The 15,041-nt window shown below is 43.1% G+C and overlaps 1 protein-coding gene across 4 annotated transcripts in view; it reads right to left on the reverse strand.

Moving 5' to 3' along the window:
* Window positions 1-13,267, reverse strand: part of PRR35 (proline rich 35) — a 37,809-nt gene extending 24,542 nt beyond the window's left edge. For 3 of the 4 annotated variants that reach the window (XM_029577248.1, XM_029577253.1, XM_029577252.1), the window contains exon 1: window positions 13,016-13,267. The gene's annotated coding sequence lies outside the window, so the exon portion shown is untranslated. Of the gene's footprint in view, window positions 1-12,646; window positions 12,898-13,015 lie in introns of those variants that run through there. The other variant, XM_029577250.1, reaches the window with a different exon arrangement.
* Between the last annotated feature and the right edge of the window lie 1,774 nt (window positions 13,268-15,041).

The following is a 15,041-nucleotide window of genomic DNA, read 5'->3' on the forward strand; positions in this document are numbered from 1 at the left end:
GTAGCCAAGAAACACTGTCACCCACACATGTATTCTACAGAACACTGCTAGTCAATCAGGCAAATCGGACTTGACCTGCCCTCTCATTTCTGCCACATGTATCCACAAAACTGATTCTGAATTCTTTTGCCACTCAGAAGCTGACATCCCCAAATCTGATTCTTTATTTTGTGGGCTGCACACAGAGTCCGCATCTCGCAATCACTGATAGCTCTGCACTGGCTACAGATACAATCCCAAATCCAGTACAAAGTTTTAACATTAATACATCCCTCCCTCCATTCTGACAACACCGGCCTGGTAGGGGTGGCGATACAACCATACCAGCCACAGAGATCACTAAGATCTCATAATAAAGGATTACTAGCTGAGCCATCATTACAGAATACACATCAGACAAAAATAAGAGAGCACGTTTTCCATAGCAGGCCCTATACTTTGGAACTCTCTACCTAAGAGTCTACGACTGACCACTGAAACAAAGACATTCAAATGTGACCTTAAAATGTGGTTTATTTCAAAATGCCTACAACCTAACTTAAGCTTTTTCTGAAATCAGTACTTGCTCCTTCATGGACAAATTCATCATGAACCTAACCAAAGAACTCAATACCTCATTACTTTCCAACCCAGCCCAATTATATATATTTGATACTGCCTCTCTCTACCCCCTACTTTATCTTCCCCGGGAACCCTGTGTTTAAAGTGCTACCTCACCCCGTACATCCTTTCTCCCCTGACCACCTTAGTCATTGTGTGTCTTTTGCTAAAATGCACGATATTTGAACACATGAAGTGAATGTATTTGTCTACCTACGATACGTGTCATGATGCAAACCGTTGTGATCCTCACTTGGAACGACGGTATATAAAATGGCTAAATAAATAAAATAAATATCCAGCCCCTCACCATCCTCAGAGTGTGACCCACCCTGCCTAGGCCTTTATATTTGACTGGGAGGACAGAGGAGAACACCCTGTGTGCCCCTCTCTGCTTTACTCTCTCCCAGAGCCATTAAGTCACTTTTCATACGATCTGTATGGTACTCAGGAGCATCATTCGTGCCAACATGGATATGCAGCATCGGATAGTGCTCAATAGGCTTGAGGATGTTTTGGCAATTTCTGGGCAATGTCTCCAGTTTTTGCAACTGGCAGATAGAATGCTTCTTGGGACATGTCTGGTTGGCAAATGATGCCTCTGTGCCCCTCAGAAGTGAGTCACCATGTGGTGGTCTTCCCAGGAGAGTTTGGTACTTTGTACATTCTTCACTGGATGCTTGTTTAGAAATTGGAGTACCAAGTCTAGGGTGTGTCCTGCTGAGAGGTTTGACTGATTTTCTACTTGGGTTAGGCCTAGAGTTTCTTGTGAGGCTAGGAGATCTTTTGGGATTTCCAGCTGTGCCTCCTAGGTGCAGTGGTTGCTGAGCAGCTTTGGGGGTTCACAAGTTTTGGTGGCTCCTCATCCAGGGTTGGTTTCTCCTTCTCCATTTCCAGGTCTGCAAACCAGTTCTTCAGCGCAAGAGAAATCAGAGGCAGGGTGTAGAGTCTATTGGCTGTAGTAATCTGAGTGCAGCTGTCATCTTCCCCTCTGAAATGTGTATACTTATGGCGCCACATGAATTTAGAATAATCAGGGTCATACTTTACTTCATTCCCTTTTTCATTTCACACACAAAACCTACAGGAAAACTGTTCTTCCTCACACAAAGCATCTCATACTGTTTATGGACATTGTTCATTGTGGATTCAAATAAATACATTCATAAAAAGCATGGAAATTTTCTCTCTTAAGGAGCCTCGCTCCAGTTTGACTCTTGCAGGTGTAAAGATGCTCCCCTACAAAATGAACTTAGTCTGAACATAAGAACATACGATATAACATACTGGGTCAGACCAAGGGTCCATCAAGCCCAGTATCCTGTGTCCAACAGTGGCCCATCCAAGTCACAAGTATCTGGCAAGTACCCCCAGGTACAGTGTGCAGGGGGGACAGTGTTTGGGACCAGGCCAATGCAGACCAATGATAAGGATACCAGAGGGGAAATTCAGAACTATCCGAGAATGCAAGGCATTCAAAATAAAAATGATCAGACGCTTAAAAAGCAAACATAAAAAAAGACTTAACAGGTTCTTGTGACCTGTATTGACCACTGCTTTAAACAGGATACTGGGCTTGAAGGAACCTTGGTCTAACCCAGTATGGCAAGTCTTATGTTTCTATGACATGAGCTTTGTAATTCACTACCAAGACATAATTCTAATGCCTCCCTGCCACCTTCTTCACACTCTGCTAAAGCCTCTCCCCCTTCCCCACCTTCTTCACGCTCTGCTAAAGCCTCTCCCCCTTCCCCACCACTACTGCAGTGTATTCTGTGATTCATTTGTACAGTCAATTCTCCTTCTCTGTCTGTACCTGCACAGTTTAGGTGTCATTTACTGAACTTTTTCCTTACAAATAATCAGAACAGGGCATCCTGCTGCAAACTCTGCAGTCAAAAAAGCAAAAATAATGTTAGGAATTATTAGGAAGAGAATGGTTAATAAAACGGAAAATGTCATAATCCCTCTGTATTGCTCCATGGTGAGACCACACCTTGAGTACTGGGTACAGTTCTGGTCGCCGCATCTCAAAAAAGATAGAGTTGCGATGGAGAATGTACAGAGAAGGGCAACCAAAATGATAAAGGGGATGGAACAGCTCCCCTATGAGGAAAGGCTGAAGAGGTTAGAGCTGTTCAGCTTGGAGAAGAGATGGCTTAGGGGGATATGATAGAGATCTATAAAATCATGAGGCCTAGAATGGGTAGATGTGAATCGGTTATTTACTCTTTCAGATAATAGAAGGACTAGGGGGCATTCCATGAAGTTAGCAAGTGCACATTTAAAATAAATAGGGCAAAATTCTTTTTCACTCAACGCACAATTAAGCTCTGGAATTCTTGCCGGAGGATGTGGTTAGGTCAGTTAATGTAGCTGGGTTTAAAAAAAGGATTGCATAAGTTCCTGGAGAAGTCCATAAACTGCTATTAATCACGTTGACTTAGGGAATAGCCACTGTTTATTATCAGCTTTAGTAGCATGGGATCCACTTAACGTTTGGGTACTTGCCATGTACTTGTAACCTGCCTTAGAAACAGGATGCTGAGCTTGATGGACCTCGTGATTGCCTCTAGAAGGCAATGTCTTATGTTCTTACTTTTAACCTTGAGTTTTGCTTTGATTATTGTCTAAGATAGAACTACACAGAAATTTCCCCTATAGTTTATAGTTTTGTATAATTAACTTCAATTATCTGCCCCCTGAGAATGCCTCCGCAGTATACAGTGAATTTTCAAAGGGGTTCTGCACATAAAAATAACATGTACACACGTATATGCTATTTTATAGCCCTCAAAAGAATGCACATATTTTTTGATTTGTGTGTATATTTTACCAGGGGAAAAAAGGGGTATTCTAGGGGTGTTTAGGTTGGGGGAAAACATATGTGGTTGATATTTTGTAAGAAGTCCATGTATATATAATCAGCAGACTTGTTTGTATATTTTTACAATTGCTAATTGACTCGTGCAAGTGAAATCGGACTTGCCTGCTATCTTCAGTTTTTGGGTGGGAGGTGGGGTGAACTGGTAGGGGCTCATGGTCTAGGTGAACTAGAGAAGGACTGGGTAAACTGATGGAGGTATAGGTGAACTGATGATTCCAAGTATGCACGCAAATATTTTCAAAATGGTATGCATGCATATTTTATAAAATACTGTGTTTAATACTGGGCTATTACTTGTGCATTGTCACAATTATTTTACGCATAAAACAGATGCATATATGTTTATAAAATGGGTAGAGAAAGTATGCATTTTCTTGCAGCAAATTTACAAAGAGAGAACTAGTTGTATTGTTTTTCTTTGAAAATTCACAAGTGCAAAGTCCAGTGAACCAGGAGGATATAATAGTGCAAACTGACAAACTAAAGAGGAACAAATCATCAGAACCAGATGGTATACACCCCAGATTTCTGAAAGAACTAAATAATGAAATTGCAGACTAAGGCACCAACAGGTCACTAATGTAATGCCTATTTTTAAAAAGGGTTCCAAGGGTGATCTGGAAAATTATAGACTAATGAGTTGGACTCAGTGCCAAGCAAAATGGTAGAAGCTATTCTGAAGAACAAAATGCCCAGATATCTGGATAGACACAGATTAATGGGGCAGAGCCAACATGCAGTTAGCAAAGGGAAGTTTTGCCATGCAAATCTGTTAGATTTTTTTTTAAAATTTTTTATTTATGCATTTTCTCAATTTACAAGCATCCACTTGTTAATGACATTTCCTATAATACAGGAATAGTAAAAATTCTATAAGACCTCAATTACAGGCAATTTAACTTCTATATTACAGTCAAATAGAAGAAATAACAGGAGAGCTTATAATTAGAGCGTTTACAACAAGTAGAAAGGTAAATATAGAAACATCTGACAACCTGATTGGTATCCCCCCACTAATTACACTGGGCAAACAATGAAAGTGTTACTGAGCTAAAAAGGTCCTACTCTGTAGTATCTTGATGTGCTGAACACGAATATGACCATGAAAAGTTTTTATTGGCTCTCGTTTTGAAGATATTTAATATAGTTCACTTTCTATGTTTAGTCATGTAAATTTATCCAGTAGGACTGTAAATAAGCCCAGAATGATGTAATATTGCATGATATTGCATAATACCATCATGCACACATCATCCAGAGTTTATTACATCATTTTCTGATGCAATGCAGTTCTACTGCCATGCTGCTGCTGAGTAAGCTGACGTCAGCAGTGTACTATATGAAGCCCAGTCAGAAAGGGTGAGCATTTGAAATATTCATGCTGGCTGACTACTGCTGGACACTCCGCAGAGATGCTCCCGAACAGGTGTACAAGAGACAAGCAAAGAAATCTAAGACGTAGTCTATGACTTCATTTTTCAAACGGTATTAACCGTAGGTCTCCTACTATTGGCATACAATTCAAGATGAAATTATATTATTGCATATTACAAAAAAACTAGAGCCAATTTTGCATTTTCACAGTCACATTCGTGTTTAGCACATGGAAATGTATAAGAATTGACTAATTTCATTTCCGTAACATGACTTTTGTGAAAATTTGTTGCCCAGTGTTACTTTACATACCAAACAGCAGGTCTAAGTGGGGCTAGAATGTGAATCCAGAAATGCTCTTAATTGTATTGGGTCGAAAGATACATAACGCTGTCCCTGATACTTGAGATAGCACTTGCATGGGAATTGGAGTTTAAAGGTTGCTCCCTTCTGTACTGCTTCCTCCCTCAAATTTAGAAAGGTTTTCCTCCTTGCTTGTGTCTGCTTCACAAGATCTTGGTAGCACCAGACTTTTTGTCCGAAAAATAGAGCTTGCTTGTTCCTGAAATATTTATTTATTTATTTACCGGGATTCATTGCTTAAAAATGTTATTCTTGTCCATCAGAAATGTAAATGTGACCAAAAGAGGTCTGCGAAGGGATACTGTCAATTCTTGTGATGAATCTAGCAATGACGTTAAATCCAGTATATCCTGTTCTGCTATAGCCTGTTGATTATCTTTAGTGGGATTTAAGTAATAGGTCTTTGAAACAACTGGCTTAAGTTCTTCCGGGACCTTTAATGTTTGAGAAACATACAACTTAAATACATCAATAGGAGAAATATTTCTTAAAACAGGGAAATTTAAGAATCTTATGAGCTCTTAATGTGTTCTCAATCTTTTCATGCTATTTGCTTCATTGTCGCTTAATACCATTGCTGACTGTACTTTCTCGACTTCAGTAATTCGTTTTTCCATTTTTTCCATTTTGTTATTTTGTATTATAATCTCAGTAGCATTATTTGTAACTTGTTGTTTAACTTCAATGACCTCTTTTGTTAGACCCAATATTGCTTTTTCCAACAATTGGAGAGCTTTCCAAATAGTTAGCAATGATATCTCTGCATCAGGTAACAGTTGCCATTGTAATGAAAGTTCCTGGCTCACTTCTTTGCCCATGCCTGCTTATAGGCCATCGCCATTTCCAAGACCCGCGGATCTAAACCTAGCTGCAAGGTCCAGCCTGTTTCCCCCCACTGCTCCTTCGGGCTCTACCTTATCTTCTTGCTCCTGCATGGTAAGTCCTTCCCAAATTCCACTTCGCTCGGGTGTTCCAGGCTCTCTGGATTACCTCCGTTAGGCTCACGACACTCCGCAGTCTCAATTTCTCCTCACGTCCTGGTGGCACAGGCCTTGTAGGTGATCCGGGGCTTAATGATGTTTCGATCAGGGAGGCTGGCTCACGCTCCAGAGCTTGCTCCCCAGCGACCCGATCTCCCGGCGTCAGTGGGGGGACAGCGGCGAAAAAGCTCCTGATCCTGGGCTGAGATGGTTCCAGAGGGGTAGAGGAAACCTCTCCATCCCTCACCCGAGCTTTCCGTTTGGTATGAGGCATGTAAGTAACAGGTAACGCTGAAAAATATCAGAAGCTCCTTGAACCACAACCGTTCGGGTCGCCATCTTGGAAAGCTCTCCCTGTCCTGTTAGATTTTTTTGAAAGGGTCAACGAACATGTGAACAAAGGTGAGTCAGTTGATATAATGTGTCAAACACCTTCTGAAAATCCAGACAAAGTCCCTCTTGAGAGACTCCTCAGGAAATTGAAAAGTCATGGGACAGGAGGCAATATCCTATTGTGGATTGGTAACTGGCTAAAGGACAGGAAACAGAGTAGGACTGAATGGTAATTTCTCTCAGTGGAAAAAGGAAAATAGTGGAGTATCCCAGGGATCTGAACAGTGACTGGTGCTTTCTAATATATTTATGAAGCCCCTGGGTTAATAACCTCTTTATGTAGCCCAGGGTCACCTTTAATTTCAATGGGCTTAAGATATTCACAGTTCCTATACAATTCTTCTCTGAGTTGTTAGATTCCCTGTATACAGGAATAATAAATATGTTGAAAGCTGATAGCGGTTTCCAACTTAACTTTACTGACAATTAATGATGGAATAGTGAAAATGACTACAACTCCTCGGACAATCCATCCATTTACATGATTAGCTCTTCAATAAATCTTTGATTTTGTAATGCTTAATGCATCTTTTAGTTCATTCCTGATTCTTGGCTAATTGTAAAGGTAATTTAGAAGTTCCTTCTCAAATGTTAGGTTTCAGATTTCTGTAATCCACTTCAGATTATCCACTTTAAAGTCTCCTTAGGCATACCTTTGTCCAGATGAATAGAATGTACTCCTTACTTCCTTGTTCAATCTCCTTGATGTCCTTGTGGATACTTGAAGGGTATCTCTCCAATCCTCTCTTCACTATCCAGGTGATAGTATAGTGGTTAGTACTGGATGGATTTCACTGATCTTCTTTCAAATCCAATTTCCTCTCCTCCCAGAAAGGAATGAGGATCCATTGCTTTCAGTAACCTCCGGAAGGTTATTGAGTCTGAATGAGAAACTCCTCCTCTCTCTTAGGATGACAATTCTCTGAATCCCTGGGTCCCAAAGGGAACTCAAATGAATGGTAAAAATAAAATCGGTTTCCAAAAATAACCCAAAATGAGGAAAGAAGGGTGAATAGAACTTCTTCCTCTAAATAAAAGGATTCTCTTAAAGGGTAAAAGGCACCTTGTCTTCTATACCATACCCAAGTTTCTCCAGAAAAGCTAAAGGTGCTCCCCCCCTCCAAAAAAAAAACAACAAAAAAAAAAAACAAAAACCTAAACAAAAATAAGGAGCAAGTATGAAAGTGTTGCGATCCGGCTCATGGCAGGAGCCAAGAGCCGCCTCTCACCTCCTTCTCAGCTTCTCTTCTTGCGGCTGGAGCCGAACTGTGACATCCTGCGTGGCCCGGAGGCCGCTGACGTACTCCTTTTGCGGCTGGAGCCGTGCTGCTACACCTTTTGCGGCCAGGAGGCCGCCGACGCACTTCTCACGTGGCCCGGAGGCCACCAAAGTTACCTCATCCCCTCCGAGGGGAGGGGCCTGCATCCCCGGAGTTGCTTGCAGCAGGGAGCCGCCTTCAGCCTTACCTCTGCGGCTTGGAAGCCGCCTCCAACATCAAGGCCTAGTCTGAAGCCTAGTTCCTGCTCCAGTCCTGCTTCAGTGTCTTCAGCAGCAGGGACGACGCTCTCCATGGTCCTACCCCTTCTTCCTAAGGGGCGAAGCCGCGTCTCTTCTCCCTTCTTAAAGGGACAGCGAGGGAGTGGTGCACCTCTGACATCATTGGATCCGCCTCTTCAGCAGTATAAAAAGGTTCAGTCTTCACTTTCAGTTGCCTTTGCAAGGACCAAGTTCCTTCCTGGAACTGTCCTCCTGGAGCTCATCTTCTCTAGGGCTTCCCTGTATTCTTCACTCCTGATTGGCTTCCTGTCTTCTTCATGGGATCCCTCTTCATTTGTTGTTCCTGATCTCTTTGCTGGATGTCCGTCGTCAGTGTTCCTGACCCCTCGTCTTGTCTCCAAGTCCATGTTCCTGATATGTCATGCTGTGCTGTGTTTCCTGTCCTCCTGGTCCTCCCAATGTCTTCGTCCTGAAGTCCTTTGTCCAGAGGTCTCTGAAGTTCCAGTTCCCGTCCCTGCATGGTCCGCGACCAGCCTGGATGGGTTGGTAGGGCGCGCAGTGGTCCAGTAGTCCACGACCACCCCGGCTGGGGTGTGTAGGGCGCTGATGGGAGATTCCATCCATCGGGGTTGAAGATCCTCTTCATCATGATTTCTGATGTCCCTCCAGTGTGGTCCGCAACCAGCCCGGCTGGGTTGTGTAGGGCGCCTGTGGGACATTGCTTACCTGTCCATCTCGTCCCATCCTGAGCCTTCCGAGGCCCTGTTGTCCTCCAGTGTGGTCCGCGACCACCCTGGCCGGGGTGTGTAGGGCACTCAGGCGGATATCTTCCATCAGGGCCAAGGATCCTCTATGTCCTCTGTCAGTGCCTGGAGACCTGACGTTTTAGCCTGTTCTGTTGTCCTTGTCTTTTTTCCTCGGATGTTCTGGTCCCGCTTCTCTGACCTGTATTGCCAGGTCTACGAAGTTCTGTCCTGACAATTCTGCACAGAGTTGCCCAGACTCTTCACCATGCCGAGTTTTAGCCTCATCTTCTGTGCCTAGTCTTCATCTCATCTGACCCCCTGATGTGTCTTAGTCAGCTCCTGTCTTCAGCATCCATGTTCTAGTCCTTAACCACTTTTGCCTCATGTCCGACCTGCTGCCTCTACCATTACGCAGTGGTAGGTCCGAAAGGGCTAGGAATGGTCAGAGGACCATTCAGAGACCAAACATTGCGTTGTTGGTCTCACCGAGGCATGCAGGTCGACAGGGCTTGGTTTTGCTTCATTCCCAGATGAGGTATGTCTCGCCGCAAGGGTACACACTATTCATCCCGTGCTGGGGAGCACCCCCTAGCACTCCCTTCCATCCTCAGCGCAACAGAAAGTATGCTACCTCTGGAAAGGGCAACTGAAAATCCATACCTACAAAATGGTGCCAGGGTTTTGTAGGCCAGGACTTCACCATTAAATTCTCCCACATGGAGAGATATAAATCAACTAAACCTGCTCTTTTTTCTACCCCTTAGTTAATTGGTATGCTTGTGAGGGAATCGATTGGACCATTAGATGACCGAGGGGTTAAAGGGGCTCTTAGGGAAGATAAGGCCATTGCAGAAAGACTAAATGAATTCTTTGCTTCTGTGTTTGCAAATAAGGATGTTGGGGAGATACCAGTTCTGGAGACGGTTTTCAAGGGCGATGATTCGGATGAACTGAACCAAATCATAGTGAACCTGAAAGATATAGTAGGACAGATTGACAAACTAAAGAGTAGCAAATCACCTGGACTAGAAGGGTATACACCCCAGAGTTCTGAAAAAATTAAATTTCAGATCTATTAGTACAAATTTGTCACCTATCATGAAAATCATCTGGATGGTGGCCAATGTAATCCCGATATTTAAAAAGGGGTGATCCAGGAAACTATAGACTGGTGAGCCTGATTTCAGTGCAAGAAAAAATAAGGGAAACTATTCTAAAGAACAAATTCGTAGAGCATATAGAAAGACATGGTTTAATGAAACACATTCAGCATGGATTTACCCAAGGGAAGTCTTGCCTCATAAATCTGCTGCATTTTTTTGAAGGGGGTTAATAAACATGTGGATAAAGGTGAACCGGTAGATGTGGTGTATTTGGATTTTCAGAAGGTGGCTAACAAAGTCTCTCATGAGAGGTTTCTAAGAAAAAGGCATGGGAATAGGAGGCAATGCCCTTTTGTAGATTGCAAATTGGTTAAAAGACAGGAAACAGAGAGTAGGATTACATGTTCAGTTTTCTCAGTGGAAAAAGGTAAACAGTGGAGTGCCTCGGGGATCTGGACTTGGACCAATGCTTTTCAATATATTTATAAATGATCTGGAAAAGGATATGACGAGTGAGGTGATCAAATTTGCAAATGACACAAAATTATTCAGAGTAGTTAAATCACAAGCAGATTGTGATAAATTGCAGGAGGACTTTGTGAAACTGGAAGATTGGGCGTCCAAATGGCATATGAAATTTAATGTGGACAAGTGCAAAGTGATGCATATAGGAAAAAAATAACCTATGCTCTAGTTACATGATGTAAGGTTCCATATTAGGAGTTACCACACAGGAAAAAGATCTAGGTGTCATAGTGGATAAAACATTGAAATCATTGGCTCAGTGGTCAAAAAAGCAAACAGAATGTTAGGAATTATTAGGCAGGGAATGGTGAATAAAACGGAAAATGTCATAATGCTTCTATCGTTCCATGGTGAGACCGCACCTAGAGTACTGTGTGCAGTTGTGGTCGCTGCATCTCAAAAAAGATATAGTTGCACTGGAGATGGTACAGAGAAGAATGACCAAAACGAGAAAGGGGATGGAATAACTCCCCTATGAGGAAAGGCTAAAAAGGTTAGGGCTGTTCAGTTTGGAGAAGAGATAGCTGAGGGGGTATGTAATAGAGTTCTATAAAATCATGAGAGGACTAGAATGAGTAAATGTGAATCAGTTATTTATTCTTTCAGATAATAGAAGGATTAGGGGGCACTCCATGAAGTTAGTAAATAGCACATTTAAAACAAATTGGAGAAATTTTTTTTTCACTCTATGCACAATTAAGCTCGAATTCATTACCAGAGGATGTGGTTAGGGCAGTTAGTGTATCTGGGTTTAAAAATTGTTTGGATAGGTTCCTGGAGGAGAAGTCCAAAAACTGCTATTAATCAAGTTGATTTAGGGAATAGCCACTGCTGCTAATACTGGCATTAGTAGCATGGTATATATTTAATGTTTGGGTACTTGTAGCCTGGATTGGCCACTATTGGAAAAAGGATGCTGGGCTTGATGGACCCTTGTCTGACCAAGTATGGCAATTTCTTATGTTCTTAATTTGAAGCTACATATTTCTAGATGCAATGGGGCTGCCTCTGCCTATCCTTAATGACATCACCTTATCTTTTTCCCATTTGAATTCAATGGATTCAATTTATCCTTAGAAGCATTCACAAGAACATAAGCATTTGCCTATGTTACCTTTCTCCTAAATCCAGCATTTTATAGGTCTTGAAAGGCTGAGTTGACTTCATTAGCATAAGACTTTAAAAATGATGACATTTCATTAAAGGAAACATTTTAATATAAAATGTGACAGTCAAAATATGTCTGGATTTTATGGTGTTGTTTATACTTTGGAAGTTTTGAAAAATTGCACATAAGCTTGAACAGTATAGAGAGGTACATATATGCACAGAGGGTACAGAAAAGCTAGCAAAGAACATAGAAAGTATAGATGTGCAGCTAGAGGGATCTGAGTTAGAGCATGAGAAAACAGATATGGTACGAGAAGTACAAGATAAATGGTATCACCAAAGAGAGTACAGCCATAGACCTGGAGGATAGCATGAGAGGCACAGCATGAGAGCTAAAGTATAGTGTGACGTAGTGCTACAGAATGAGAATATGAGAACAACAAGATAAATGATATAACTGAAGAGCTCAGAGTACAGCCATAGAACTGGAGGATAGCATGAGAGGCACAGCACGAGAGCTAAAGTATAGTGTGCATAGTGCTACAGAATGAGAATATGAGAAGTACAAGATAAATGGTGTAACTGAAGAGCTCAGAGTACAGCCATAGAACTGGAGGATAGCATGAGAGGCACAGCATGAGAGCTAAAGTATAGTGTGACATAGTGCTACAGAATGAGAATATGAGAAGTACAAGATAAATGGTACAAAGAGCTCAGAGTACAGCCATGAACTCCAGGATAGCTAAAGTATAGTGTGATGTAGTGCTATAGAATGGCATAGCGACTGGTTTACAGAGACACCATAAAGCTAAAGAACAGAACAGATACTGAGGTACAGCTAGAGCATGGAGAAAGGTTCAGTTAGAAGAGAGAGGTACAGCTCCAGAGGGAACACCAGCTTGCTACAGCTAAAGAGGTGGGGTACAGTTAGAGCTACTGCACTCTTTGAAAAGCCATCAGCGTTACAGAGAGGAGACAGTAATCTGGAGAGCCACACCTTATTTTACCAAATGTATTACAGAAATGGACCTGCTGGAGACTTGTGACACAATGTGCAATAAACTTACAAATCTGACTGCAGCAGGCTGAAACTTCCTGAACCTCCTGACAACTTCAGCCTGAACCATGAAATCTCGAATACTGCAGAATCCAACCAATTCAGTCTCTCTTTCCCCTTCTCCAAGCACAACAAAATGCAAAAAAAACCCAACAAAAAACAACCCCATAAAAAAATGACTTTTATACTTGTGTCTCTCTCTCTACCTTTCTTTCTTTGTTCAAGTTTAGAAAGAAAATCTCCGGAGTGTTTCTGTAGCAACCAAAAAAAAAAATAAAATAAAACCTAAATCAAAAGAACCCCTATTCTCTCTCTCTCTTTCCCTGTTTGCAGTTCTTATGTTTCCTGTTCCAGAAACAATAAAAATTTGATGACTTACGGAATCTTTTCTCCCTGACCACCGTCTGTCTTCCCTGACTGCATCAAAGGTAAGGAAGGGAGGTGGTATCCAGAAATGTGGCTGGGAAGCCGCAGGGATGCAGGAGAGCTGGGAGCTGTGGAGCGGGGGCTGCTTTCTGCGCTGGCAACCTGGAGCCCTCACCTGTACCTGCCAGAGAAAGGGGTGGCAGGGGGAGCATGCGGTGGGGTCTTGATTGCTTGGCCCTCCTCTCTCTCCCTCCCCCCCCCTTCCTCCCTGTCCTACCCTGGCACAGAGGTTCCTGGTACGGGGTTTATATAGATCTTTGTGGGGGGGGGGGGGGGGGAAACCCAACCCAAAAAGCATCAATCTTGAGAATCAGAAGCAGAATTTAGTGCACCTTCCACCCTCCCTCCTTTGTGCCAATTGGCCCTGGAGGCTGATTTCTGATTTGCAATGGCCCGAGTAGTGAGCAGATTGGTGATGGGAAAAGGTAGTCTTGGTGGAGGGGGATACAAAGGGGAGGGAGGGAGGGCTGTTCAGCAGGCAGAAGCTGAGCTTGACAAAAGCAGTTCAAACCTAGGAGAGCGCCTTAATGTGCACAGATGGAGCAGGCTCCGAGCAAAACCAGCTGCACTGGAATGGAGTGGGTTCAGTGGGAGGCAGGGGCTTACTCTACTCGTTGTTTTCCCTCAGAGGGACTGCACTGGGGGAGAGCGAGATTAGATGGAGAAAAATTCCTTTTCAGATGTTAACTGTTTCCTATTGGCAAGAAATGATTTTTTTTTTTTTTTTTTTAAGATTGTTGATAGAAATCGCAGCCCAGTCCTTTTTTTAATCATTTACCCAGCTCTCTTTCATCTCTGCATAAACACCACTTTCTCAGTCTCCTCTCTCTCCTTCTCGCTTCTCTTGCTTCCTTTCATTGTCTCTCATTCCTTGTCTTTTTCCTATCTGCCCTTTTACTACTACCACTTAACATGTCCATAGCGCTACACGACATGCGCAGCACTGTGGCTGCTGCACGGGGGACAACTTTTCAGCATGATTGGGGGTTCTAAGCTCAATACAAATTACCCCTCCCTAGCCACAGTTTGTTCTGTGCTCAAGCACCCACAGAACTGGAACCTAAGGGTCTTTGGGTGCTTTGGGATTTTTGTGCTCTTTTCCAGCATCTTAGCATTTGCTGTGCATGCTCCCCTTGAAATGATTAAGCTTCAGGGCACTTTTAGGAGGAAGAACATGGAAGAGTGACTCAGATCAGGGCTGGTGCAAGGGTATTTAGCGCCCTAGGGGAACCTTTCGTTATGCACCCTCGCCCCTAACTTACCTATTGGCGGCAGCTGCCTCAAGGCGCTCACTTCTTTGGCAGTATTGGCTTTCCCACTCTGGCCCTCATGCTGGGGGGGTTTTGCCACGCCCCAAAATTTGGCACTCTAGGCGACTGCCTAGTTTGCTAATGGAAGCACCGGCCCTGGCTCAGATATTTATGCACAGGCGCAGGTTTTCCTGCTGAAACTCAGGATAGGTTATGTGACAAAAAATAGGACAATTCTGAAGAACATTGACAAACATTTATATTTCATTATAAATGTTGCTTCTGTTTGTATCATTTATTTTCCTTTTATTGGGTGAGAGAAAAGGGATCAATACAGAGAGGAGATGTCTGGTTTGGAGAGAGGGGGGTGAGAGGACCAGGGATGGGGAGAGGAAGAGAAGAGGTCATGGGATGGGAAGAGGAGAAGACTGGGAATGGGGAAGATTAAAGAGGGGGGAAAGGTGGTGGAGCGATCCAGAATCTGGGTTGGGAGGAAGGAAATTCTGGGATTGAGGAAGAGGAGGAGGGAGAAGGAGGGGTTGAGGGTGGGTTTCAGATTCTGGGGAGGAGGGAGACATAAGGAAGGATCACAGGTTCCTGGATCTGAGGGACAGAATCCAAGATCACAGGTGAGAGGATGTGTAATGGGTGGGGGGTAGGAGTCTGGCGTGCTCTGGACTTCCTTTGCATCCCTTCTCTACCCTCTTACCTCATCTGGCATAGATACAC

Source organism: Rhinatrema bivittatum, chromosome 14 (genome assembly GCF_901001135.1).
Source record: "Rhinatrema bivittatum chromosome 14, aRhiBiv1.1, whole genome shotgun sequence".
Classification (NCBI taxonomy): Eukaryota; Metazoa; Chordata; class Amphibia; order Gymnophiona; family Rhinatrematidae; genus Rhinatrema; species Rhinatrema bivittatum.